We start from the raw sequence: 24,131 nt of genomic DNA, 5'->3' as shown, positions 1-24,131 counted from the left end.
GAGTCATGATTATTCTTCTCCTAATGTTCACTTTCTTCCATTCTTGGATGATTCTACTATTTCGACTGAACCCTTAGATAAGGAAACATATCACTCCCTTCCTCGTGAAGCAACCTTTATAGAACTAGATGATAACATGATTATTCTCCTAATGATCAACCGATTCCTATGAATTTCCTTAATATTCCTTCTATAGATGAGCCCTTGGTGAGTTATGTTTGTCCTTCTCCTATGAGTACCTTGGAAGGGGAGAATCACATCTTTGATGCCTCTTCTTGTTCCTTTCAAGATACATCTCAAATCAAATTTGGGCTTGTTGAAAAAGGTGACCATGTTGATTCTTTTTTGACAAATCCAACCTTAGACCATAACGATCCTATTCACATTGACCCTATGGGTGGCTTACGAACTCTTCAATACTGGGGAACCTTATATTTCACACCAACATTTTATAGAAAAATCATCATCCTTGAATTTGAAAATCAAACACCTTTATTTTTTGAGTATATACATATTAATTGTTTCTCTTTATATTTCAATCTAGTTTTTCCTAAGCAATATTCTTCTCTTTCATAAAAACAAAATCCCACCATTTGCATGTTTTATCAAATTCATTTCTATAAGACTCGCACATGTTACTATTTGCAAAATAAATAATTCAATACTTATGATATGTTTCAAATGGATTGCAATGATGAATGCTATTTTTTTCCATGATCATTCTGTTTAATTTTCCACGATCATTCTATTTAATATATCTACATCCCTATTATGTTGCTCCTCACTTTTTCACATTGCTAACTTACCCTTTATGGTCTCATTGTCATACTTTATGAGAAACATAACAATAATTTTCCTTGTCTTCTTACTTGAGGGGAAAGGGTCCTATTTCATTTTCCTATCTATTTAGTAGGATCCATTTTCACCCTTTTTTGACTTCTTTTCCCTTTATATGATGACATGCTTTCTTGCATACATATATTGTGTTATGTAAGGGTTAACATCTCAAGTACAATGTTATGTTGACTTGAAATCACATGTCTGGCATATAAATTGAAACTACATAGGGAGACATAATTTGTCCACCTTTTCTCTTATTTAATCCAATATCCCTTGTAAACTTTCATTCTCTTATAGTTTGATGTTCTCTCTTGCATGCATTGATTGTGTTATGTAAGGATTAACATCTCGAGTGCAATCTTATGCTTGTAAGTGCATCTTTGTTATAAATGATCTCTCATTTAGGGCATCTATTGGATATTCCTTCTCCTCTCTCAAGTATTTTTTATCTCTTTTTTGTTCACTTTGTGAACACTAAGTAGGCATAACATGGTATTTTTTTGTCCTCCTTTTCATTTCTCTATAGTTTTGCATTATTTTGTGATACATTCTTATTTTTCTCATGTGATGCATTATTTTATGCAAGATGTGATTGTCTCTTCTTGATAGATTATTTCCATGCCTTAGATTCGAGTGTTTGTCATTTAAATAATCATGTATGGCATCATTTTTTTCTCTATTATTTACATCACACATGATATCTTCCCTAGTACTTTACATTCTTGATAATTCTATATCCTATGATGTATCTTGCCCTTACACTTGGGGGCCAAGGTAGCTTGTACATTCTTTCTCTCTTTTTCTAAGGATCAACTTTCCCTAGTATAGTGGCATTGGTTTTCCTCCCTTTCTATGTGTTTTAATGCCTATTATCCTTCATCAAGAATCCCTATTTCACCTGGAGATAGGGGGCTAAATGGGTGCATTATTGTCCTTCTCCCCTTCTTTTGTCTCAAAGATCTTATCTTTGCTCAAACACTCATCTTGAAGGTAGATGTCTTGCTAATAAGTTCTCTTCTTTTCAAGGGTCTCTTCTCATAAGTGAAACATCCTTTCATGATTATCTATTTTCTTAGCTTGTAAGAGTTAATGCTCTTTGCTAAGTTTATGACATATATTGTTGTTTAAGGACATCTCCATGTTGTTATAAGTAATAGCCCTTGATTCCCTTCATTATGATATCTATGACTACATAGTCTTCATAAGGAAGGGGGCATACATGCACCCTCCTTTGTACTATATTTATGCAATTTTAACTTACAAGTAGTCATTGACAAGTATAACTGGTCATTGTCCATCCTTGGGATTTATATTTACACACACACACCCCTCCTTCTACGGATAACAAACCCTTGTCCATCTAGACACTGGTTGCTTTGGGTTTTGTACTAACCCATTTTTGGTGATTTTATTTTGGTTGTTTTGTCTTTCTTTTCCTTTTATTCATGCTCTTATGCATGGGAATGTAGTTAGGATCCTAAATTTGGGGGCTTACTTCCTTGAGTGTAGTGATGTTCTATCTCTTTGTAATTTTTTTCACTTGCCTCCTTCATCTCTCTTCCTTTTCCTTTACTGAGACTATGACTTGCCTCATACTCCCACTAAAGGGGGGGAAGGGGAGGGGGGTAAATATACCATTTAAAAATGGAAGCATTTATTTTGAGACCTTTTAGTCCTCCTTAATGTAGTTTTGGTCCCTTACTAAGATCAATAGGTTATCACCCATTTATATGCATGAACCATCACCCATTTCTATGCATGATCCTCATAGGTATTATTTTATCACCTTTTTGGCCATATCTTCTGGCACATTCATCAAATTTTACTTCTTTTTGCACATCCTTGAGAACTTGAGATTATCTCCCCTCTAGATCAGCTAGGTATGTGTTAGTTGGGTTAACCTATACTAGTATAGGTTAGCCTGATTTGGTCTTGGGACCAAAAACGTGTCGAGTTTTTAAATTGTTTCTTTCAGTGCTCCAGTCGTCTCTATTTGTTTTTATGCCTAAAAATAACTTTTTAAAGAGGGTTTAGGCATTTCATTTTCACATTGAGGACATCATTCACACATGAGGAGACACCATAGTTGTTGAAAATAGATTGATATAGTGTAATAAATGTGTTTTAATCATTGTTTTGTCACTAATGTCAAACCTGCTACTTGCTGGTAAGACAATTGCTTATATGATTTAAGTACTATCATTAATTTGATTGATGAAGAGGATTTGATCAAATGAGGTAACATCAACACCTAGAGGAAAGGTTGAGTTATGATATGAAAAGGAGTACAAGGATTAGCTAAGACAATGATATTCTAGTGCATTAATAATCTACTTAAGGTTGCAAATGATGGTTACACTAATTAAGTTCAAAAGTACAAGTTAAATGAAATTTGTTTGCCAAGCTTAACATTCTACATAGTAGGTTCTGAGCAAAGTTAGTGTAAGCCGAGCAGAAAATCAGTTGGAGCTGAGCAAAGTCAATTTTAGTGTAAGTTGAGTGACACAGTGTAAATCGAGTAAAGTTTAGTTGATGTCGAGCAACAGTAAACTTTAGTTCATGCCGAGTGATTTGATAGAGGATGTTGAGCAACGCAGTATGTGTCCAGCATCAGAAGCTAGTTAATGACGAGTGTCAACATTATGAGAAAGATCGAGAATTTGACGAATCTGAGCTGACAAGTTTGATTTCTTGAATTGTGTGAACTGTGTGGAAGATAAGATTTATGAGTTGGTGGCACAAAATTCATGATGAACCATTTTGTGGCAAATTCAAAGGGGATTGAAGGAGAAGTTTTTAGAAGGGAATGAAATGAAATGAGGGGTAGATTCATTGAATCCTACCTAATTTAACCTAACCCTTAAATGAATGATGGAGGATGAATGGCAATATATCTTAGTTCTCTATTTATAGAGATGGCTGGTCAAAAACAAAGGTTGTCATGTGCAAGAACTTAAGGAAGACAAGGAGTCTAGGGTATTGGTTTATTCATTGACCTAAGCGAAGATACTACATTAGCAAGCAAAGCAAGAAGGCTTAAGGGTATAGATGCTTAAAGGGTGAACATGCTATCATAGCTTAAGTGTGTGAAAGCCAAGCATAATGGGGGACTAAAACAAGGATCTATAATCTGCAAGTGTGTTGTAAGTTGTTATCAGATCAAGCCTTACTATTACTTTCTAATCAATGTATCAGTCTAGGATAAATCCTTTGAATTAAGGTTGACCTAACAGTCATTTATAAATTCTTTAACCAGGTGACATTCCAAGTGAATGATCTAAAGTCCTCTAACAAAGTTCACTCCTAACAGAGTGATTGAAATCCTTTAACCAAGTCACATTTAACAGTGTGCATTGTAACCTTTAACAAGGTTGGTCTTTCACAAGGCATCACTTTAGAAGAGTGAGAATGAGTAGCATGTTACTGGTGGTTTTTCCTAAATTGGGTTTCCATGTTAAATCATTGTGTCAAATGTGTTATTGAATCTATTATGTTTCATGTTTACATTTTTGCAAAGTTGATTTGACAACAACCTACAAGTTTAAGTGATTGCATAATCTAATGGAAGCATGCATGATGAAAATGTTTAATGGATATGGGTTCACTAAGCTATGAAAAGTTTTAATTGTACATCTGAACCTTGGATAACTAATTCACCCCCACTCTTAGTTATTCTAAAGAATTCCAACAACAGTGAGCATAAAAGCAAGAATCCTTTGGCATTCTTCAAGCATTCATCAAGATCTAATACTTCTCTAGCATCAAGCTTCTTCCATCAAGGTGGTAGTGGAGTTTGGATTCTAAGGAGGAGATTTTTCGTTCTTAGATTCAAGTTTTTAAAATCTTCATCAAGGCAAATTGCAAGCATTCACATTTATAAGGTTTTGACTTACATAGTTTCCTTTTGGTTTCTATGCATTGAGTCAAGGTTATTAGATTACAGGCTTGATCACATGCATGATATAATTGTATCTGCATTGGTAATTATATTTTAGGGCTTGACCAAGACAAACTCTTCCTCAACAAGCAAAATGATTTTTCTCTTATATGCATGTTCAAGATCAGAGTTTCAGATACATATTTGAGTACCAATTTAAGAGAAGTTTCCAGATTTGGAAAATCCCGGGACCCAGGTATAGGGTGATTGATACCCAAAAAGTTGATCTATACTAGTACAAGTTGTGAAGTTGACCTTTACCTAGACAAAATCAAAGACTGACTTAGTTCAAATTTTTAGGTTTTCTATTGGATAATGTCGAGCTTTTTTTGTTTTAGGAGCTCTAGGTGGTAGAAAATCAACATTCCTCTCTATCTATCTATTTCCCCTTTGAAGGTATGCATTTTTCATAACTCTTATCTTGATGTCTCAGAACTAATCTTTCATGTGCTTAGTTACCACTTATGCGTCTTGCAATCTCTATCAATGTAATTATTAGACCTTCACAATACAAATCTAAGGTGAATAAACATTGCATGAAAGAGGACTTTCTTGGGTACTTTTGTGATATAATTTGGGTTTAGTGTTGACATCCCTCCATCTCACCTGGATTGTGCTAATTTAACCTGAGTTATATTCAGAACCATTCTTTCTCTTGTATTGAATGACTTGGGCTGAACATATTTAACTAATGAGTTCATCTCATCTAGTCTACATTAACAAATTGATTGCTTCCATTTTCTCCTTAAACACCACTGCGTGATCAAGAGGTTCCTTGATCACGAGAGACTAAGGGAGGGGTCCCATGGGAGGGGCTTGGGCTCTATTTTTGTGAAGCGGGTGGCTCCATGATACCTTTTTAGGGGGGGCTAAAGGGTTAATTGGAATCTTTTCTTACAAAATAGGAGCCCCGAATTTTTAGCCCTCTCAATTTGAGCAGGTGAAAAAGGGGTGGGGTTGAATTTAGCCCCACCAGCTTAGGGAGGAATTATGCCATTTGTCAATAATCTACACTTCATTTTCACACCAAAATGAATTCCCACCAAACAAATTTATGAATAAATTTAATTTAATTTTTAAAAAATTCATGAGACAAAAACTTTCTTCAATTTAACAGCTATGATTTTTTTGAAGCGGATTCACATATAAATCCATAGGACCGTTTCCCTTTTTAAATATCCCTAAAAATACTCAACAACACCGGCTCTATTTTTAAGGAAGCGGGTGCCCATGGGACCCCATCCTAAATGTGATGTGTGTGAATGAAATAAAGTTATTATAGAAAGATGAAGAAGCTTTTCTAAGTTACCAATTTAGGTTCAAGGATGACACAAGAAGTAGGTATGTAGATACATGAAATTTTTAAGAAATTTGGATACATATAGATATGTGTTTATATATAGGAGCATATACATCATATAAAAAATAAGAAAAACATACTAAATTGTAAAACTAAATTATTTCATGAACATGACGTTGTTGCGTGTTCAATGGTAGCTTTTCAAAATTTGAAGGTCTCCGGTCAAATGTGAAGGTAGCCTGCCGTCAAATTTTGACAGAGCCTCCATCGAAGGTCGCCCGTCGAATTTTGTTAGTGCATCCATTGAACATAAGAGCGGCGCCATGCCCAAAATCTTTATTAATCATTTTAGTGTTGTTCCTGGAATCTTCTATTTAATTATATGTACAGGCATTGAGGAAGAGGCCTCGAAAATGTAAGGGCGTCTTGAGAGAAGCATCAGAGAGAGAGAGAGGCGTTTGGTTAGCTATTCCTCGTCTGAAGCCACAGGGACATCTAAGGATAGAAGGGCAAATTCGCAAGGTTTATTTCAATTTGAAAGAGAGAGTGCCAAACAAGGGGGCGGCCAAAGTTGAGGTGCACCTTTATTCTTTATAGGGTGCAGCATAAAATCGGTCTTCCATTGTTATTTACCAAAAACTGATCACTAGTCTAGAACATACAATGGCTTCTTATGTGGTTGAAATGCTTTTTCAATTTATTTTTTATAAGAGTAATTTAGAACAGACAAATAAAAAAGAAGCACATGAATGCACTAATTTGAGCTGTATAACAGATCTAGAATCTGCACCCCAGAGAACGATGACATGACCCAGATATGAGAAGTTTTTTTATTGGTTTAAACTTCTAGTAGTTGAAGAGGAAAATATGAATCGGCCTTGTTAAACGTTGAAACATTTTATTTTATTCATTTTTTTTTTTGCAACATCTTGGAATTTTTTCGGCATTTATAGACTAGACAGAAGGAATTTGATTTAATCTCCGCGTATCTTTGTGCATGGAAGAGGGGCACGGGGTCAAACCGAGATTAACTAATCAGGCATTGAAAACCGCTTTTAAATAGCCAAAGGTCTTAAAATTTATTAAATGGCGTTGGATTGTTCCTTGTATAAGTTTAGTTGCAATAATAAAGTTATAGAATAGATTTATAGCATGTTGGTCCGTGATCTTGGACCCAGGAGCGTGGGATAACATATACAACGTATAAAATTTGCAAATGTCAACAGTCAATCGATAGATAGCAGTATAGATGAAAAGCTTTTCAATCTCAAAGTAAATTTCTCAGAATAAACATAAACGTTTTGACACAGAATAAACCTGTACTACGTTTTATATGTTTACAGAAAATATTGAACTTGACATCATAGTTATCATCTCTGAATCGTCAAATTAGTTTAATATACAACCGTATTTATGCTTACAAAAAAGTTCTTGATTGAATAACAATATAATACACCAGGGAGTTTCAATTCATATGGAAACAATCAAATTGACATAAATGGTTCACATTCAATTTTTTTGCAGCTTTATGAATGCATACTTCTTTAGTCACTGTATATGGTTGGCTATAATGGCTTCCTAAAGATCTCTGATTTCTTCAGGTTGAATGACTCCTTCCTGAGGTGTGAAATCTCCCATGCTTGCTTGTGCATATCAGACATGGCCCTTGTATTTAATGCAGCCCTTACAATGGTGATATAGGCGCCTTGGAAGTGGATCTCCTCTATGATGTTTCCCAATCACAACAATGCATGTAGATATGGCTTTTCAACTCCAGCGTTTGCAAGCCGTGTTTCTATCCGCCCTTCCTTTTTTGATACTAACCTCCTGGAAGTGAGTTAAATGGATCAAATCTATATATGTTAACTCAACACTTATCAATCTATTGGGCAATGATAGGGATTTCATCCTACCTTGGAGGGCCCATGAGAATTATATCCTAGATGACATTGATGTACATACAACATTACCAATAGATCAAAAGCATGAAAACATTCAAGTTCCTTATGCTTTCAAATAGAAAATTACCAGGTTTTCATAAGAATGTAGTCCCATAGGAGAAGACCAACCTTGTAGACATCATCCCACTAAAATAGATAAAATGTGATATCCTACTGGATAGTTTAGCCCAAATATTCTCTCAAACAAACTTCAGATTATAACAGATAGTTTTATGCAAATAAAACTAGCAAAATATTCATAACAAAATACTCCAAAATTCGTTATTGCTAAGTTACCGGTTCAGGTTCGGTTCCAAGTTCGGAGTTTGAGAACCGGTTCGCAAGTTTGTCAAAATTTTGGAAAGGGGTTTGGGTTTGTTTGGGTTTGTTAGTACAAAACATATAAAAATTATAAAAAATACATGTATATATACATATTTATAAAGCATGAGTTAGAATTAGAATGTAGCATAGTAGCATAAACACATTTGAATAACAAAAACACCATAAACTTGTGATCATAGTGATCTTACCATCATATAGTCATAGTGCTCATACCATCATATAGTTCAACATTAAAGATTCAAAACATTAAAAATAAATTGTAGCATCAAGTTCAAGTATCATTATTTCACATTCATTGTTCAACTAATGGAATAAAAATCTATTAATATTCTAAGTTCTTCAATCTTTATCTTCTTCTTCATATTCATCTTCTTCGCCTTCATTTTCTTGTTCTCTAGCATTAGTTGTCTCAGCAGCAGCAACAATGCTGTTGGCATCAAATTCTTTTAAAAACGACAATGTGAGGCCACAATATATGGCAATGAGAGGCCACCAAAAGCATTTCGTAACAACCTTTATGGTTGTGGATGCCAAGAACTTAATAAATTTTGCAAAAAATGCACTTATTTGCCATCTGCGGGGCTCAAAAAGCATGTGGTTCAAACTTGGTTCAATTTTTTTGGCCTAGTCCTCCCGGGTTCGAACTAACAGGCAAAAATTGGAACCCTTGTCGAACCAAGTTTGAACCGGACCCAAACTACGAATCGGCTTGAACTTCTGCAGGTCCGAGGGGAGGTACCTGTGCAACTTAGCATTATTGCATTATAAACCAGCAATACAATAACATAAATAAATATTCAATCCAATTTTAAATGTAGTTTCAATAGTCAGACTCGAAAGAAACTACAAAATATACCTGTGACTCTAGATGTGAACTCTGATGTGAATTCACCACAACTGATGAATCAGGGCTACATCCAATCCACTCAAGAAGCCTGAAGGGTTCCATCCTCAAATTCTGCAAATTGAAAGCAACAAGCTTCCACTCTCTTAAAGAGATTGAAAACGAAATCCCAAATCCAAGCATAACCAAAATGAACTCCTCCTTCTCTTATGAACCCAACCTGTGACTCTCTAGCTTCCTTATTCCTGCCCTTGTCCTTTTGCGAATTCGTGTCTTGTTAATCCCTTTTGTATTATTAAATTGACTTTAATAATTCTGCATTAAGTCCTCCACAAATATATATATATGGGTTGGCCTATTAATTCTCTATTGTCTCGGAAAAGAGGACATTATAGTCCTTCCTCGAGATTGCTTGCCCTCAAGCCATCATTAATCTGTGAACTAATATGAGGATCCCATATCAATTTGCAGGTAGCTCTATAGCCCAATCTGAAAACACATCATGCTAGAATTCGAAGCAAGGTACCCAAATGCAACTCTTCTATCAATAAGATTCCTGGATCCCAAGTCAAACTGAGAAACTCTGATCACAACTGTGTCAATTCTCAGACAGTGAAGCAGCCCATCATGGTCCACATAATGCGAAATGGCCAACCTATTAACTCCTGGATCCGAAATCAACTTGTCAGTTCAATCATCATCCTGAATCAACTGAACGTGCAAATCACCCCAACAAAACATCCAATATGTATGAAGTGCAACTCATAAGACTACCACAAGTTGCTTCTATAATCTGAATTAGGAATACTATAATCTGAATTAGGAATAGGAATGATACCCATGTTGACATTGTGCCCTAGTACCAAAAGGAAAATCATCTCATAAGGTATGTGCCTCTAGATGAGATCAATCTGCAACTCAGTGTCTTCTAAAGGCTGAGCTACATCTGAAAATATAATAGTAGACTAATCAGAGAAGCAACTATCAACTTCATCTCTTGGTTCACTATGAATACCATCAACCAAAACACTATCTCCATTAAAATGAAAAGTTCACTGTCAAGTGAAATCTTTGAATTATTTTCACTTGGTTCATCTCTATCCACTTGACATTGTGAAGATATGCATCTGCTGTCTAAAAATCAGAATTCTTATGGTTTACTTCTTGCTGGTTCTTAAAGTCTTCTTCAACATAATGAGCCTCATATAGATAAATTGAAGTGGGCATACTAACTTCACCTTCATCCTATTACAAGGTAATTGGTAAATACTTGCTTATTAATAACAGAGACCGAAAGGTCAATTTACACAAAAGGAAGAGACGATGTTTCCTTAGGAAATGATCGTAAAGAATAGAAACAATCTATTCCAGGGAAAGCAAAAAATGAAAGCAAACTAAAGCTAAAGATATTTACAAGATAACCATTAACTAATAATAGACGTCTTATCTATTATTGTAATACCCTCCCTTAATGGTTAATCTATCTAACACACCAAGCTGTCCTTTGAATTTGACAAACTTATCAGGACCAAGAGGCTTGGTGAGAATGTCTGCAGTCTGATCTGAGGTAGGAACATACTGCAGATCTATAGTCCCGTCTTCAACCAGCTGTCGTATGTAATGAGAATGAACATCCACATGCTTGGTTTGTTCATGGAAGACTGGATTCCGTGCTAACTTGATAACGCCTTCGTTATCAACAGAGTAGTCGGTCCTGCTAGTGACATCTGCATATCCCCAAGCATCCGACGAAGCCAGACAGCTTCACATCCTGCCTTAACAGTCCCTCTATATTCAGCCTCTGTAGAAGAGAGAGAAACTGCCTGCTGCTTCTTGCTGGTCCATGTGACTGCACCGGATCCCAAACTGAACACATATCCAGATGTTGACTTTTTATCATCAACAGAGCCTGCCCAATCTGAATCTGTGAACCCACTGAGTTTAGGATTAGAACTCCGAGAATACAGAAGTCCATAATCAGAAGTGCCCTTCACATAACGAAGCACACGCTTTGCTGCCATCCAATGATCAGCCTTAGGAGCTGTCATAAAGCGTGAAATATAGCTGACTGCGAAGCTGATATCAGGCCTAGTAGCAGATAGGTAGATGAGGCTGCCTACTAGTTGCCTATACGTAGTATCATCAACGGAAGGAGAATCAGACTTGGCTGATAACTTGAGACCTTTCTCCATAGGTGTAGATGCAGGTTTGCAATCCTGCATTCGAAATTTGTTTAACAAGGCTCTGGCATATTTGGACTGAGAGACGAATATACCAGAAGACTGTTGCCAAACTTCAACACCTAAGTAATAATGCATGAGCCCAAGGTCAGTCATATCAAAAGACTGGCATAAGTGTTGTTTGATTCCCTGAATCAAAGATGCCAAACTGCCAGTGATGATCAGATCATCCACATAGATAACCAGAAGGATGATGTCACTGTCAGTAGTCTTGATGTACAGATTTGAGTCTGAAGAACTCCTCTTGAAGCCTTGATCACTGAGGTACGTATCAATCTTGATGTACCATGCCCGAGGGGCTGCTTCAAACCATAGAGAGCTTTTACCAATCTGAGAACCTGATGGTCTTTACCAGCGACCTTGAAACCAGGAGGCTGCGTCATGTAGACCTCTTCATGGAGATCACCATTCAAGAAAGCACTCTTTACGTCCATCTGATGGACCTTCCAGCCAAACTGTGCTGCCATAGCTAGGACTAATCTGATGGTGCTCATCTTTGCAGTAGGAGCAAAGGTCTCCTCATAATCAATGCCCTGACGCTGAGAAAAGCCCTTTGCCACTAAACGAGATTTGTACTTATCCAAAGTACCATCTGATTTGTATTTGATTTTGTAGACCCATTTGCAGCTAATGGGTTTCTTCCCTGGAGGAAGATCAGAAAGGACCCAAGTGTTGTTCTTCAGCAGGCTCTGGTGTTCAGATTGCATGGCCTGTTCCCACTCTGGAATTCCTTTAGCCTCGGAATATGTTTGAGGTTCAAACACACTGTGAATGTTGGCCATAAGAGCAAAGTTAACAGAATCTATAGTTTTGCTCTTTTTTCGAGTAGTTCTCCCATCAATGAGCTCATCATCATGAAGATCAGCAAGTGTCTTAGCCCACCACTTAGGCCGGAGAGGAGAATGACCAGCAGTAGTACTAGGAGATGCTTGATCAGCAGGATCCTGATCAGAAGAATTTGGATCAAACTCAGGTGAAGCATCTTCAAAATGAGGTGATCCTGCAGGAGAAGCCGGAGGTGGCTGTACAGGTATCACTGGCAGGACTGGAGCTGTAGGAGCTACTGGAGCCCTCCCATCAGGTGGACCTAATGGAAGCCGAACTCCCAAATCATGAACCTGCATAGGCTGGTCTGCTGGATCAGGAACAGGAGAAACAGGCATGAATGGTCCTCGCTGCTCATCAAAGACTACATCGCAGCTGTATATGAGACGAGATGTCTCAACATCAATAAGGCGGTAGGCTTTGTGAAGACTGCTATATCCAGCAAGCATCAGTTTCTGACTCTTGGCATCCAACTTGGTGCGTGAAGCCTCAGGGATCCAAACAAAAGCAAGAGAGCCAAAAACCTTCAGGTGACTGATTCTGGGCTTGTGACCTGACCAGGCCTCTTTCGGAGTTTTACCTTTGACCGCCACTGTGGGTGACCGGTTCAACAGATAAACTGCAGTGTTAACTGCTTCTGCCCAAAAACGCTTCGGAACATGTCTGTGTTCGAGCATGGAACGAGCCATCTCGGTGATTGTCCTGTTCCGACGTTCAACTACACTGTTCTGTTGTGGCGTGTGGGGTGTGGTGAACTGGCGTTGGATGCCATGTGTATCCAAGAAGCTGGAGAAAACATTAGAACAAAATTCCCCCCCATTGTCTGATCAAGATACATGGGATCTGAACAATCGAGAGGCAGTAATGCTTCTCAAACTCTCCGTAGCTGATGACCAGCTTTCTCAGATTCCATCCGGCAAGACAGCGGCCGAAATCTGGACACATCTAAAAGGTCTTCATGAGACTTCCGACAAGAGCAGAGCCTTCTTTCTGAAAAACACTCTGTTTTCTATTGTCATGGATGAGCGCACCTCGCTCCAGGCACACCTGAATCGGATTCAGGAAATCCGTGATCAGTTACTTGCCATCGGTCGCAAGATGGAGGAAGAGGATATTGTGGTAATCACTCTTCGAAGTTTACCAAATTCCTATGAGCATTTTATCGAGACTCTCAACATCACATCTATTGGTGTTGATCTAAAGTTCACTGATCTCTGCACCCTGCTACTTCAGCAAGATCGGTGGAAACAACAGTTCGGTAGCAGCTCCAGTTCCACCTCCACTGAGCAAGCCTTTGCTGCGAAATCCTTTCAGAAGGATAAGGGCAAGTTTCAGCAACCATCTCAGCAGAAGTCTTCTGCTCCAGCGTCCGATGGTACCAAAAAGAAGAACATTCAATGCAACTATTGCCACAAGTATGGTCACATGAAGGTTGCATGTCGGAAACGCTTAGCTGCCCAGTCTAAGCAATCAGGTTCGCAACCCGAAGCGAACAGTGCAGAGCACACTGAGCAGGAACAATTGTGTTCCTTATAAAGAATTACAAGGACGTTGTTTCTAAAAGAAACAACGTAGACTAAAGATGGAATTAGAAACAAAACTGAAGACAGGATAGGAAACATTCCTATCTGTACTGAAGACAAAAGAGACAGGATAGGAAACATTCCTATCTAGATTGAAAGATAGACTACAAACAAGTAGTTGACTATTATAGAAAGTATAAGATATTATCTTAATACCCTCCCTTAATGGTCAACGTACGGATGTCGAAACATTCTATGATAACTGAGACCCTCCCTGCATCTACAGAATGCTGAAACCAAGAAGCTTTGCCAGAAGAGTGCTATGACTCATAATAAGTTGCATTTACAAAACTTCGTTTTTGTGGAGAAAACGGTAAAACCCAGAATCTCACGCAACCTTGCGTATTATAAACAACTTGAAATGATTTTTGAGGAGAAAATCAACAAACCCAAAATCTCACGCAACCTTGCGTATTACAGACAACTTGAAATGATTTTTGAGGAGAAAATCAACAAACCCAGAATCTCACGCAACCTTGTGTATTACAGACAACTTGAAATGATTTTTGAGGAGAAAATCAACAAACCCATAAAAAACAGAAACAGATTCAGAAGGCGAAAAATGCAGCTTCGCCTTGATCAGGACTCGGAGAAGTCGGACGCTGCCTAACACCCAGAACAAGTTGATCGGTGTTTCGATATTCAAAGATTGCGATGATGCGCTGCTTTTAGGTTCCATATTACGACCATTGAATTTGGAATTATGCTCGAGTAAAATATTTGTCAGAGATGCCATGAAAATCTGTGAAGGCACGTTCTTCGAGGCAAAAATATAAAAGACCCAGAAGAACCAAAGAATGACCCAGAAGAGAGCTCGAAAAACCCAGAAGGAATCTGCTGTCATTTTTTGGATCCGCTGGCTCAAAAATCAAGGCACCCAGAAAAAATGGACGACAACCCAGTTGAGCTCTCGAAAAACCCACGAAGAATCTGCACACAAAATATTTTTTCGACCCCAAAAATTAGGGTTTCAAAAAAAAATGGCCCTAGCTGAAAAAAGCTTGAAAAAACTTCAGATTTCTTGATAAAAAATGGCAAATTTTTCTTCAAGGATCGATGTGCATGGACAAATGGGGTTAGAGTGTGCTGAACAAACACAGGCAGACCCGAGTTCGAGAATTTCTCTAGGCCGAAAACCCTAAGCGGGTTTTAGAGAAATTCAACAGAAATAATTTTGAAAAAATTTAAACAAATAATTTCACGAAGAAATTATAAATTTTTTCGAAAAAATTTAAGGAATAGCTCTGATACCATATTACAAGGTAATTGGTAAATACTTGCTTATTAATAACAGAGACCGAAAGGTCAATTTATACAAAAGGAAGAGACGATGTTTCCTTAGGAAACGATCGTAAAGAATAGAAACAATCTATTCCAGAGAAAGCAAAAAACGAAAGCAAACTAAAGCTAAAGATATTTACAAGATAACCATTAACTAATAATAGACGTCTTATCTATTATTGTAATACATCCTCACCAAGGGTATTGATCCTTTCTACAATGTGTATGATCTCCTTGTTTCTATGATCATGTCCATCATCTATGTGAGTGGCTGCCCAAAAAATCTGATTTTCAGCTTGATATAAGGAGAAGTGGCTCATACTCAATTGAAAACAAAGCTCATCTACCTCCTTCCCTTTATGTTCTGCATGTTTGATGGCTATATCCCTGACCTTGAACAACTTCAAGTAATTTGATTTCATTCTTTCCAATGCCCTCTTAAGATTTTGAAAATTTGCATTATTAATTCCACTCTTTATTCCCTTCTCCTTTACAATGCTTTTGAAGATTTGCCCAAGAATGCTTCAATCACTTTTGATGACTCAATCCTGTCACTATAGGAACAAGAGCAATCTGCATTAAATGAGGAGGTGATTGCTGTACCATGGTCAAACATCCCTCCGAACCGATCAAAATGTGGAGAACATTTTCCACTGTTAGTGATTTCAACGCAAGTCTGCTACCTATCTCATAGAGCATTTTTGCCAATTCTAGTAGGTCATTTAATGCCATTTTAAAGTTGTGAATTCTTTGTTTATAAGGTGTCCCATTTTTCACTACTTCCAACCAGCTATAATTTGACAGAAAATTTACTGTAGTATCCATTGCCGTGTATATCCTTAAAAATTTATGATTTTTTCTAATTTATGAGTATTGTCATTTTGACGAGCAGCTGAGTATTGATAACACACGAAATTTATTTCATTTCCCCCTGTAATTCTGCCAAACACTTTACATTCTTCTCAATTAATCTCTTAGCTTATTCGAAGTTTGATTGATGGCTTTAGTCAGGATATTTTGGTTTCTCAGTATGCTTGGTCTTCTAATAATAGTTATCTATGTTGTGATTTGTGGATAATGACGAATGACAGTGTAATGGTGATTGCCCCAATGCTATCCACTGCCATAACAAGGATGTACAAGTATGCCGAATGATGTATTGGTCTGATGCGAATGCCACCTATGCTCTGTGATGTAAGTGTGATGTCGCCTTTGATATATACACTTCAGAAGTATGAATGTCATTTTTGCAATTATGAATATTGCCTTTGATGTATGCTCTTGGGATCGGATGTAGAAATGTAATCTGATATAATTTCAGTGTGTGGTAACCTTCTTAGTAATTGCATAGGATCAAACACATTGATGGATGTAATTGTGTCAAATCGCAGGTCTTTATGCACGATGATGATAACTCTGCTATTGATGCCAAATAGATGTGTCGTTGTAAGCCAATTGTAGGCCTCTGCATTTCCACCTGATGATGGTATTGGTACAATGGATGCTAAATAGATGTATCAATGAAGCCATGGCACTACGATATTGATGTCTTCTTGATTGCAAGACTTCAATTGTGATTGCATTGAAAAAAATTGTTTGTCCTCTTAGTATCTACACTCAGATCGTTGAAATTATGTCACTAGCATTCCGGTGGCTTATGATTGAATGTTAAGATGAAGATTGCCAACCTGCAATAGAGGTATTTTATGTTCTGCAATCGATTTGCAAGCCTCTAATAATATTGTTAGGCTCTTATCTGGTGATACATTCCCTTGCTCAGGGGATGACCATCTCCTGCAGTTTTCCGTCAATATCAACTACGTTGGTCATAGAATTTTGCACGGAACTAAATTATAGTTCACATTAAGATCTTCTGCTCCCATATGATTCTGAGCCCAAAAATTGTTACTTGGTACGTTTTTGACTTGGACAAGTCAGAGTTTACAGAGGTAACACTCCTGTAATGTTTGCCTTTAGTTTGTACTATCCCAACAAATAATAATGCTCCTACAAAATAATGGTCAACTTGGAATCGTCTGAGTAAATTAATCAAGACTCCTATTAAACTACAACCTCCACATCTCACATTGTTCTGCCCATCATTGTCTCTGAAGCTTCAACAGGTTTTATAACGGCTTTGGAACAATTAGATTTTCTTGCATCCACAATTACTAGAGGGGTTTCTTATTTATTATTTTGTTTCTCTGCTAATTACTTTCTCCAGATTGGAGGTTACTGTCATGGTTTGAGATTCCTGACAAAGAGGAGGCTTCTCAATTAAACATTACGCTGTAAGTGGTTACCAACTCTTCCTACACTGGAATGGTTATACACATGGATTCGTATGTCGACACCAGGGACCATGCTGTGAATGGGCTCTGCCTTCTTGTCAGAACAATCCTGTGATTCTCCTCAAGCTTATCAGTATCCACAAGATTTATCGACAACAACCAATACATTATACTTCCCTGCCTCGAATGACTGATGTCCTACTACAGGTGTTTAGTATTCTTTTCCCCTCGATTTTGCTGTGTTGGTGGAGATATACCTCAAAACTCAATATTGTTGTGTCGAACAGATTGTGGTTCATGCTATCTTTGTTCGATTATAATATGCCTCATGGTACCCACAATGGTTAGAAACGACAAAGGAGCTTGGGATATAACAGATGGGCTTGTCTTCCCCTTTGAATGTCATGTGATGCAGAACAATCACAGCCACTCCCAACACGTCGTGTATCAACTGATTGCTATTGCCACACCACTATTGATGTTGACCAGATGTATTGATGAAGCCGCAATGCTAAAATTGAAGAGAAAACCCAGGTTTGAGAGAAAATATTGATAACATTTAATTTCAATCTGCTGATTGTCAAAGTTTTACGACCCTGCAAAAATTTATTTTCAAGAACTTAATACTTGAACAGATAGAGTAATAATTTAATTGTGCACAACAAAAAATATCAATAACTCCCAATAGTGGCAATGACCATTAGTGGTTCCCAGACACTATAGTCCGAAAGAAATTTGATTATCCAAAGCTCTAGTGCAATCTTACGGCAAAACATAATATCTGCAGGTAAAGATGAGACACCTTTTAATTTAATGAATTCAGTCTATATGCAGAAAAACACATTCTGCAGAAGGTAATATATCGATGTATTCCTTATAAAACAACAGCTGCTGCCAATACCTCTCTCCCTCAGCTAAATTATTCACCACGGGATTTTGCAAGCCCGACCATAGGCATCTGCTTCAATAAAGATGAGTCCAATAGTAAATGTTAAATCTTTACCTCCACGTCAATGTTTAATTTGAAGAATGAATGTAACAACATAATGTAATTGCTTTTTATTTATTTTCAAGCCCATCCATTCCAGAGTACTATCCTGGATAAAATATATGTATTTATCAAGAGGGAATACAAAAATCCTATTAATAAACCCTTCTGTAATTTTTTTGGTGAAACCTCTGACTATGCCCAACAAGATGGCAGGTGCAATGCTCTGATACCACTGTAATATCCTACAGGATACTTTTACCCAAATCTTCTCTCAAACAAATTTTAGAATACGTTAGATAGTTATATGCAAAGAAAACCAGCAAAATACTTATAACAAGACACTTTAGAATATATTATTGCATTATAAACCAGCAATACAATAACATGAACACACATCTAATTCCAATCTTAAATATAGTGTCAACAATCATAATGGAAAGAGACTACGAAATGTACTTCTAACTCCAGATGTGAACTTTGACGTGAATTCATCACAGTTGATGAATCGGGGCTATGTCAAATCCATCTATTTTAAAGAATAATGTTTGGGACATTGTAGACCAAAAGGAATCAGTTGTACCATTCCAATGACTTTTTAAAATCAAGCATGTAGTAGATGAAAGTGTTGGAAAACACAAGGCAAGATTTGTTGCCAGAGGTTTCTTACACAAGGAAGGAATTGATTATGAAGAAACATTTACCCCAGTTGCTTGTCACACCTCAATCAAGTCAGTAATTGCTATTGCTGCATAAAAAGGGTTAAAAATACCCCAGATGGATGTAAAGACTGCATTTCTTAATGGCATCATAGAAGAGGAAGTATACCTAGAACAACCAGAAGGATTTGTTGTTCATAATAGTGGTTCTCATGTTTGTAAGTTAAAGAAGGCACTTTATGTTAAATTTGTAGATCAGTTTTATATAAAATTCACTATGTAATGGTTCTTAATTCTTTTGACAGAAAATTAATATATATAAGGGTCTTATATATAAGTAGCTTTGAATCACTTTGTAATCTGTGTCTATATGATGAACTACTTTAATCTTTCACACAATGTCAATACTATATCTAATTTGATAGGTTGTTAGTGATACAGAGGATAGTAAATTAGTTTCAGTAGTACTATTGACAAGTATCCAATAACACAGTTGTGCTTTAAACACAGTTGATGCTCACTTTAAATATATGGTTTGGGAGTCGCATCCCCAATGGGAGAGACTCCACCGTGGAGTCACGTTCCATTGGGCACGTGACTCCCGATCATAATAAAACAAATTAAGTACCTAAAAACTTGTCGATGCATTTTGTGCCTTAGACAGGCAACACATTTTGTTGTTCAAGGACTTTGAACAGTCAGTATATTTAATATGATATTATTATTGTATAACAAACCCTATTTGAAATTTCAAATTTAGTGTGTATATATATATATATATATATATATATATATATATATGTTACATCTCAATTTATTATACAATAATAACAATATAATATACTGAAGATCATAGTGATATATAAAACAATCCTCTTAGTTTAGAAGGATAACAAATTGATAAGTATTACACTATTGATAATATTAAGCATGACACACTTTTAAGGATATCTTTGATCAAAGATCTCGACCATTTTGATATCATGAGTATTGGCCTCCATAATATCAACATGTGATATTCACCAAATACTTTGAGTAATGACCTGTAGAATATCAACACATGATATTCACCAAGTACTCAATATGGTAATGGCTTGCAAAATATCAACACATGATATTCACCAAATACCTATAAACAACTTATAGACTATCAAGTGAATGACATCTAACACTAAGTTGTTGATTTACAAGATATTATTTATCATGATCTGTTTCAACATTTACATGAAATGTATATCATGATTTAAGTTATTGTAAGATCGTCACCTTCCAATAACTTCTACGAATACAAGTTCACCTTGCAATAATCAATTATTCTGAGTCTCTATCTCATAAATTGTAACCATGCCAGGTTCACTCTAAAATTGTTCCACATTTATTTCGCAATAGGTTAGGTGATAATGATAAAGAATAGTGAATACCCTCTTAATCCAATATTCTACACTTGTTATGGATATTTTGAAGTTTTTTAGAATGGACATCTCTCTAAACTATATCAAATTTGTTGACTTTGGCAAAGGATGCTTGATGTTTCAGTCTATTAGGGCATTGTTTTGCCGAGTGACCATAGTTGTCGCATCTAAAGCATTGCATTTTAGAGTAGTCTATATGTTTCCTTTTCCCTTTGAATTTAGGTTTCTTCCTTTTACCAACTTGAGTTGTGAGAATTTGAATATCGCTTCTAGTAGAAGTATCACCAATTCCTCAAGATATTAACAGGCACTCCTCTTGTATGCAGTTAGCCTTAAGTAGATCAAGTTTAGGAAGCTTGGATTGAGAACATACTCCTTGTCTAAAAGTTTCTCATGATGATGGTAGTCCTTTTAGTGCTATCATGGTTAATTCTTTGCCATCATAGACGTTGATGGAACCCAAAATTCTGCAAAATTTTGGGCCTCCATTCTTGAAGTAATGTTGGAGATAAAATTGCCAAATATTCTCGTCGGCAACATAAGTTGAATTGCAAATGAAAGTTGTTAGCATTATAATTAGTCATATTAAAATATTCTAACTACAAAACAATTGAGGGAAGTTGGGGATGTTATTATTACTTTACTATAATAGAGTTCTAGCAGTTGTAGCAATTTTTCAAAACCGGAGGTTTTCAATTAAGCAGCTGATAGGTTGGATATAGTATCTCCAAAGGTTGAAAGAAAGAATAGCCTTAATGAAGCTACTTGATAGAGCTCAGGTTGAAGAAGATCAAAGGAAGATATCTACTATCATTTATCTCTTACATCTTTTGAAGAAAACTACAAAATATTTTAGCTATGATTCTGAAAGCTCCAATACACGATTGCAATCAAGTAGGAGAATTGTTATTGAAACAAATTTCGAAGTGCTCGAAATGTTGCTAAAAGACTGATTAAGTCACTGCTAGGGAAATCCAAATCCAAAGTAAACAATTTTGATGCCAAGAGTAATTTTGATGATGAAACTGTTCTTATCCATTGTGATGGGAGAATCCGCAGGGAATTTCTAGAATCATTCCAGGCATCAAGACCTGAGCTTGGAAGCTACCACAATTTGAACACCGAAGAATTGTCTCCATTTCTCAGAACAAAATACAGAATTCTTTTGGCAAAAAATTGAGACAATTATTTGAAGAAAAGGGAACCTAGCACTTATGCTTTTTTTGAAAGCTCAAAGCTGCAAGAGAGAAAGTCTGTTCTTGACTCATACTTCCATCTTATAATCATGGGCATTCAATTTCAACCTCCGGGCAATGACATAGAGAAGTGAATGTAGAGATGAAAAGTATTACTGTGTATGGCATAACTATATGTAATGTCCCCATTTTAGCAGTTGACCAAGTGTGTGTGTGCGTTAGCCTTGTTCTACATGGTCTCGAGGGCTAACGAAGGGTTTAATGGGATCCTGGAGTGTTTTGGCCTGGTCATTTCCAGTTTGGGCCAAAACGAAGTTGATTTACTCAGTTTCAGGCATACTTACTATTTTTAGTAAGTCTGCAAGACACAGTGCAGGTCAATTTTGGTGATTGGATTCGATACTCCTCGGTGAGAGCTTTCCGATGAGCTATCACTCGCATTATTCGGAGTCCGATTGCTAATACATTTTAATGCCTGAAGTTTTATTAAAGTAACGTCTAATTTAATTATAAAATATTAAAGTGTTACTTTAATATTTATTTTATGGTGATGTGTACCCAAGGGAGACATAAGGGGTATTTTAATATATGTTTTATATATTACACATCTTTTATCCCACATTGCCCATATGAGTTGAGCGGACCCTTGGAAATAGAATAAAAGGAAGCATCTGTGGCTTCATTAGGCAGGTTGAATATGAGAAGAAATTGGTGTGTGAGTTGCAGCTCCGTTCTTAGCATTTGAGGACGTCTATCCTCTCTTGTAACATTCTAGACGTCATTCCCTTGGGGTTTGGCCTTTGGAATTCTTTGTTATTGGCTTCATTATCAGGCAGTTTAGTTGCATTTTCGGCTATCGGCAAATTTGGTATTTTGCTCATATCTTCTTCACTACTTGTCCGATGCTTGTGCCTCTTTGAGGGAATGGTATTACGAAGGTAGTGGACTGATTGAAGGACAAAGTATTGTAGCAGCAAGTTCGAGAGCATGGGCTGGAGTATTATGTCAATACTGTTGAAGTAATTAGTGAGTTGATAAATCTGCCATGTATTTGGTTTTATGAATTCTGAAAATAACATTTTATTAGCAGTAGTTCATTTCCACTTTGCATATTATTGTAGTTTCTTTCTTGTTTATGTTGTATGATACCAATTCCATGCACAAAACACAACAAACAAATAAACGTTTGATTTCCGGAGTTATAAGGGGATTAAAACATTAAACGGAAAAATAAGAGGTTGCATGCAAACTGTTTGACAAAATTCCTTTCAGCATATTGGTTTAGTTTTTTGGGATATCCAGGGGTGCCCATTACACTATAACAATTGGTGGATGCCAGATAAAATCGCAGCACCTCAGTATGGTAAGGAAAACGAATTCCAGTGTTTGTATTATAGATAAAAAATATGACTCCGGCATGGACCAGTAAGCGCAAAATATGAAGGAGCAAGAAAAAGAACTTCCGCTAAGGAGGTTCGAAGGACTGAAGGAACACATCTTGTGCAACACGATACTTGCAATAGATAGGCAAGGAAAAAAGCATTCCAAAACAAAGTTTCAAGGAATCGAATCATGTCCACAATGGTGTCTCTGCCTCCATAGAGTGCTATAGTAACCTGTAAATTAAAAGAAGACCATCACGGGAGTAATGAAGACGCAGACACAAGAATCTTGGAGCGCTGTCTATGCAAAATCGAAGTATGAAAAGTTCAAGGAATGATTTCCAGACATGTCGGGCAGACGGAATTGACTTGTGTATAGTAGTGTTATTGAAATAATAAAATTTGAAGTATAGCCCTCCGTTCCATATGTTTCCAAAAGTATAAGGCATAAAAATCTATCGATGATATATGCAATTTAACTTGTCAGGGTCTTTGATTACGCAATGATTATTTTAAAAGAGAAAATGAAGAGGTGGGATTAAAATTTAATAGAAAGTATTGTTTATTATTAGAAGGGGAACACCCTTTCATATTTAAAGGCACGTCTCCTTATATATCTAAGATATAAATAAGGGACATGTATTTTGTAGTGAGGGACATTGTAAGACAGATCCGAACATTTTACATACACAAAGAGGAGCATTTTATATTTAAATTTTATTGTAAGGAGGAATAAGGGTTCAATATGATTTTATAATGAAATTCCTTTATTTTATTATTATAAAATTATTTTATTTTAATAATAAAATAAAAATGTTCTTTGTTTATCATTAATGGCATGGAGATTTAAAACTACAGGCGAATCATCCTTCATAATTATATTTTAAAATTCTGTATATGATTTTGTTATCAGATAAGTAGACATGGTCAGTTAGCATCTTAAATTTGATTATCATAGGTTTTGTGAAATATTTAATTATTTCCGCAGCTATGTCCAGTTTATCTCAGTGGAGTTAAAATTCAATTTGGACTAATTTAAAGATTGCATTATAATTGGTTTGTCGCATC

The 24,131-nt window shown here is 36.4% G+C and overlaps 1 protein-coding gene across 3 annotated transcripts in view; it reads left to right on the top strand.

Moving 5' to 3' along the window:
- Positions 1–6,225: 6,225 nt before the first annotated feature.
- The window catches only part of LOC149550832 (uncharacterized), a 60,697-nt gene continuing 42,791 nt past the window's right edge, over positions 6,226–24,131 (top strand). The window contains exons 1-3 of one of the 3 annotated variants that reach the window (XM_089786401.1): positions 6,354–6,653; positions 16,227–16,329; positions 16,527–16,834. The gene's annotated coding sequence lies outside the window, so the exon portion shown is untranslated. Of the gene's footprint in view, positions 6,654–16,226; positions 16,330–16,526; positions 16,835–24,131 lie in introns of all 3 variants that reach the window. The other 2 variants (XM_089786400.1, XM_089786399.1) reach the window with 2 other exon arrangements.

Source organism: Cupressus sempervirens, chromosome 6, assembly GCF_028749045.1.
Source record: "Cupressus sempervirens isolate cs-2001-9-10 chromosome 6, ASM2874904v1, whole genome shotgun sequence".
Lineage (NCBI taxonomy): Eukaryota > Viridiplantae > Streptophyta > Pinopsida > Cupressales > Cupressaceae > Cupressus > Cupressus sempervirens.
This window is presented reverse-complemented; position numbering and strand designations above follow the sequence as displayed.